We start from the raw sequence: 6,083 nt of genomic DNA on the forward strand, positions 1-6,083 counted from the left end.
TGAGCCCCGTCAATGACGAGATCTGGTGGGCTTTCTTCCTCAACACTCTCAGCCACAACATCGACACTATGAATATCCCCGTACTATAGATAATCCTCCCCAATGCTACTTCTCTCCACAAAATCCCCAAAGTCATACCTCACCTTCCCAGTACTTTATCCACAACGCACCGCCATATGCTCTACATCCACCAGACTCGCAATGGCCTGCACCACCTCCACAAATGTCTTACCCACCTCTAAAAGCATATCAACCACCTACCCGCAAGAGGTTCCAACCGAGGCCGGAGTACAAATAGAAAAGGCAGCAACAAAAGGAAAAGTTTTTCACTCATAGTGGAGAATCATATGCCAGTTTGTTCTAAACGTTGAGGCGACTGGACATATTGAAGCCGATTCAGATAAAAATGTCGAACCCCCTTCTAAGGAATTTTGATCATTCTCAAAGGTATGCATATTGCTCTAATGCCCCGTGACACGGCATGAAAAAGTTTTGGAATCTAAAAAGAGCCGTCCAGAAGCTTATGGATGTAGGTGACATATTCGTGCAGAATCCAGATGCAGTGGATACTAGCCAAAGTCCATTACCTGTTCATAATGAGACGCATATGGTGGGCATGGTTTGTTTTGAAAATGAACATGAGAACTCTTCCAAGTTCCTTGGCGAGCCACTCACCGCAAAGTTTTTAGTGCTATCAGTCTCGGTTCCAGAAGTTGATCTTAAGAATGAGTTGGCAAAGAGGACCCCAAAGCCACCTGCTGAGGTCAATGTGATTGAAATTGGTAAAGGTCTAGGTAATGTCAATGTGCGACTCAGTGGCTAAAATGTCGAGCTTGGAAATTGGAAAGACACTCTTTTCTTGGTTAGCTATGAAGAAGTCTTGGTAGTTTATTTTGTCGTCATTTCTGTTGTCCGGGTTATTTCAAGGTTGTAATCCGGATATTGTCTTGTGGCTCAAACCCTTCTTCCTCTTATTTTTCCTAGTTCGTTTAGTTATAGTAACTCGTCCAGTATTATCTAGGATTGTTCTAGGGTTGTAACCCATGTTTATTTTGCTTGTTTTTTTGTTCAAACCCTTTCACCGTCTGTCTAATGCAATCTCCTATTTTCTGTTATTTTTAGTCAGTTTTTGTTTAGTTCTCTTTTCCTTTTATAGTTCTTTTCATGGTGACTCTAGTGACATGACATGCACGTGGAATACTCAGCCTGGTCTTAAAAGTTAGTCTAATCATGAAATAATGAAACAAGGTTTGAAGATGATAGGGACATTTGAGGAAAAATAAGTAAAGATTTGGACATTTTGAGATTATTTAAAGCCTGAATTGTGTGAAGCCGAGGCATACAGTTTGGGAAGTTAAGAGGATGACAAGAATTTGTTACAAGAGAGTGCGTCCTGGACAATTTGAAGCAAGGAACTTTGAGTTCAAGTGCATCTCAAGTTACAAGATAAAGCCAAGGGAGTTTGTCCCAAACTGATGAAGGGTATCGATTGTGAAGAAGAAATCTCCCATCGAGAGTTCTGTACTTGACATGGCACTAAATAGAGATGGAAGGCATATCAGTGATATTAATGCCGAAGCGACAAAACAAATGTTATGTATTATCTTCATTTTTCACCCTCAAGTTGCATGTATTGTACTTGGCATTTTCTTAGATTGGGAGGCACTCTTTCAGCTACCCAAACACTTTATACCCTTCGGTACCCTTTTGAGCCAATGCTGATTTCTTTGACCTCCCCTCTTTTGGAATCAAGTTAGAGTCATAAAAAACAAAAAAGAAGTCGTGTTCCCCATAGGCTTATTTTAGAAAGTTCATTCCAAAAGAAAAATTCAAAAAGAAAAAAAGAAGAGATAAACAAGAAAAAAAGGAAAAAATGAGAAAAAAAGAAGAAAAAGAAAAATAGCAACAACAAAAAGTATTCTTTTGAACTACGTTCAACCTGATTCTTGTTACCACAAGATACGTAGGTAACCTTACGGTTCGGTCGCACCAAATAAAAAATTTCATAATCCCACAAAGTCAAGAGTGGGACAATTTTTTAGAAATTTCATGTCAAAAAGAAAAGAAAAAAAAGGAAAAAATATTAAATTCTCTTGTTGCAGAAACTAGGGTAGAAGTTTCGGTTTCTATAAAAGACGGTTCCAAAAGTTGTAAAGTTAAACCCCATTTTGTCTTATGTTTGAATTTGAGCTTTAATGCCTTTCTTTCTTTCTAACCCCATCCAAAAGCCATATTACAGTCCAAAAAAGACCTTCTAGATAATCTTTGAGAGTGCCGAGTTAGACATGCGAGGAGCATATGATATTTTTACCATGGTTAATGCGTTGTCATTTGCAGAATCAGAGGAAATAAGAAGAAAAAAATAACATGAGAGAGTCTTATTGGTGAAAATCTTCACGGGCACCATAAGGCGATGGTGGGTTGAGAGAAAGAACAAAATGAGAGAGGATTGATAGTGAAAACCCTTCAGGGAACTATAAGTTGAATGAGGATCGTGAATTGGATAGGACAATGGGAGCATTGAATCCTAGTTTCACATCTTAGAGGTATGACAAGAATGGACGATTAGACTTGCTTGACAGATCAAACCACTTAATCCAAGATGCACGTCATGGTCATTAGAGTTGGTGTCACATCAGATAAGTTTCTACTTGATAATTTTCTTGTTAGATATTATCTCTTTCCATTGTCCCCTTACTCTATTCCTCTTGCTTTGTTTAAGTCCTCCTTTTGAGTCTGTTTCATCAGAACAAGTGAGAAATGACTTAAAAATTTGCTACTAGCTTTCTAATTGCACAAACGGAGTCTGGCTAGCACATCAAAGTGGTATAAGTCAAGAAAGAGTAGTATGCACACTGAGTTGGTGACAATTGATGTGATTTGGGATTCATATGAAATGCAAAGGTTCGGTAAATATCAATTCCTGATCACAATGCAACATATAAAGGCTATAGGGCTCGAATAGATCAGAGGTATTTTCTGTGGTAATGTTCGACAGAAAAGTGGTTAGCCAATAACAAGCAGGGTCTTCCAAGTTGAAATCAAAGTTATCATGGTAAGTGTAGGAGCAATAGCCCTCAAGATCAAGGCCACAAACCAACCACCATGTTTTAAACTCACACGTTTTCTTTGTTTGAAACATGGATGAAGACTATGTCCAAATCGAAGCTTGGAAGCTTGAATTTTTCAGGTGTTGTGCCCAAATTTTGTCAGGACAAAGGATGTTTGAGAAGGTTTTTAGCTCTTAGATATTCCCCTAGTTGAAAAGAACTGTACCTCCTAGGCATACCCCTAGTTGAGAGGAGTCCTTAGCATTCCTTAAGTTCAGGGGTCCCTCTTGGAGAATATGGTCAGTTTTAGTTTCCTTAAGGCGTTAATCTTTAGCATTCATTAAGTTCAGGGGTCCCGCCTGGAGAATAGGGTTAGTTTTAAGTTTTCTTAAGTTGTTAGTCTTTAGCTTTTATTGAGTTCAGGGGTCCCGCTTGGAGAATAGGGTTAGATTTTAGTTTTGTTAAGTTGTTAATCTTAGTTTTCCTTTAGTTCAGGGGTCACGCCTAGAGAATAAGGTCAATTTTTAGTTTCCTTAAGTTGTTGGTCTTTAGTTTTTCTCAAAGTTCAGGGGTCCCGCCCGAAGAATAAGGTTAGTTTTTAGTTTCCTTAAGTTGTTAATATTTATCATTCCTTTAGTTCAGGGATTCCGCCTGGAGAATATGGTCAGTGTTTAGTTTCCTTTAAGTTGTTAGTCTTTAGTTTGCCTTAAGTTCATGGGTCCCACCTGGAGAATAAGGTCAGCTTTTAGTTTTGTTAAGTTGTTAATCTTAGTTTTCCTTTAGTTCAAGAGTCCCTCATGTAGAATAGGGTCAATTTTAATTTTCTTAAGTTATTAATCTTTGGCTTTCTTTAAGTTTAGGGGTCCCGCCTAGAGAACAGGGTCAGTTTTAGTTTTCTTAAGTCGTTAATCTTTAACTTTTCTTAAGTTTAGGGGTCTCGCCTAGAGGAGAGGGTCAATTTTTAGTTTCTTTAAGTTGTTAATCTTTAGCTTTCCTTGAGTTCAGGGGTCCTGCCTGTAGTATAGGGTCAATTCTAGTTTTCTTAAGTTGTTAATCTTTAACTTTTCTTAAGTTCAGAGGTCCCGCCTGGAGAATAGGGTCAGTTTTTAGTTTTCTTAAGTTATTAATCTTTAGCATTCCTTGAGTTCAGGGGTCCCACCTGGAGAATAGGGTCAGTTTTAGTTTCCTTAATATTATTAATCTTTAGTTTTCATTGAGTTCAGGGGTCCCGCCTGGAGAATATGGTCAGTTTTTAGTTTTCTTAAGTTGTTAATCTTCAGTTTTCCTTGAGTTCAGGGGTCCCGCCTGGAGAATAGTGTCAATTTTCAAGTTTAGTCAAGTTCAGTTTATAATTTTCCTGAAGCTCAATCTCACAGGAGACGCACATCCTAGTCGATTCTTTAGTTTTACTCTCATCTTTCATTAATAACATAGGTGATTTACAGTTTTGCTAACAACTCACAAATCTTCCTAGTGCAAAGTGGGGCAGAAAATTTTGTTCATTTTATTCGTTTTATATTGCAGGCACCCACCTGGAGAACGAGGTCAATATTTCAGAAATTAGTTTTAAGTTTAAATCAGAGAAGCACTAGGAGCCCGCCTGAAGAATAGGGTCAACTTTCAGTTTCTTTCAAGATCAAGCAGCAGGATCCCGCCTGAAGAACATGGTCAACTTTCAATTTTCGAGTTTAAGAAGCAGGAGCTCACCTGAAAATGCAGGTTTACAAGCACAACCCTACTTCAAATTCAAGCTTATTTCAAGTCAAATTAGAAGCACCAGGAGCTCGTCTGAAGAATAGGGTAAACTTTCAGTTTTCAAGTTCAAGTTAGAGAAGCATCAGGAGCCCGCCTGAAGAACAGGATCAACTTTCAGTTTTCAAGTTCAAGTCAGAGGCAGCAGGATCCCTCCTGAAGAATAGGGTTAACCTCTAATTTTTTTAGTTCAAATCAGAAGTAGCACGAGCTCGCCTGAAGAACAAGGTTTGCAAGCTCAAGTCTACTCCGAGTTCAAGTTTATTTCAAGTCGAAGCAGCAGGAGCCCGTCTGAAGAACAGAGTCAACTTTCAGTTTTGTCCAAGTTCAAGTTAGCAGGATGCCCACCTGATGAATAGGTTTGATTTTCAGTTTCATGTTGAAGATTCAAGTGGAGATACAAGGAAGATTCGAGACAAGAAGTAGATAGGACCTTGTATTTTTCTCTTTTATTTTGCAGTAATTTTGTTTTATTTTTGATGTAATGACAGAAACCATGACCGGAACCTCGGCGACACCTCATTAGACTCACTACCTCAGTATCTTTCTCCATTTTTCTTATTTCTGAACTACACGTGGCCCGATTCCTTTATAGCCAAGGATAAGTAGGCAGCTCAGATACCAGAGCTCGGTCACAATCTTCTATCCATCTTTCTTTTCTTTTGAATAAGTGTCGGGTTAGAAATCAATTACGTCGCTTACTTATTTCTTTGCTCAAAAACACTTCGTGTTTCCAAGCAAAGAGGGGCAGCTGTAAGCACGTAATTTTTGACCTACACATTAGAATTATCTTTAGTAGTTTTAATTTCTATAGAATTTCACTCTATTATTAATTTTAATTCAAGTTTTTAAAGCATAAAAAATTGAAAACAACAAAAATAGTTTCATCTTTATAATATTTCTCATTTTATACATATATTTATTTAATATCATTAGTTTCTTTTTGTAGTGAATTTTGCTATGGTTTTAACCTATCGTTTCTACTGTTACCTTAATATAATCTTTGGAAAAATACGAAAAAATAAAATAAAAAGGGGATTGGCTTCACTTTTAATTTTAATTCGGTTAAAGTCAATTAGTATTTTATTATTTTCAATAAAAGAATGGATTTTGGGTTGATTCTTGTCTTAAAAGGTCCATTTTTTGTCCAACTCCATTTAACATAGGTCCAAATTCGGCCAGCCCAGTTCCATTATCTGACTCTCCACTTAAATGCAAGATTAAATTTTGGCCACTCATTATGTTTAATCCAATGGCCAATACTTACTCCCCACCACCATA

Source organism: Nicotiana tabacum, chromosome 24, assembly GCF_000715075.1.
Source record: "Nicotiana tabacum cultivar K326 chromosome 24, ASM71507v2, whole genome shotgun sequence".
Taxonomy (NCBI): domain Eukaryota; kingdom Viridiplantae; phylum Streptophyta; class Magnoliopsida; order Solanales; family Solanaceae; genus Nicotiana; species Nicotiana tabacum.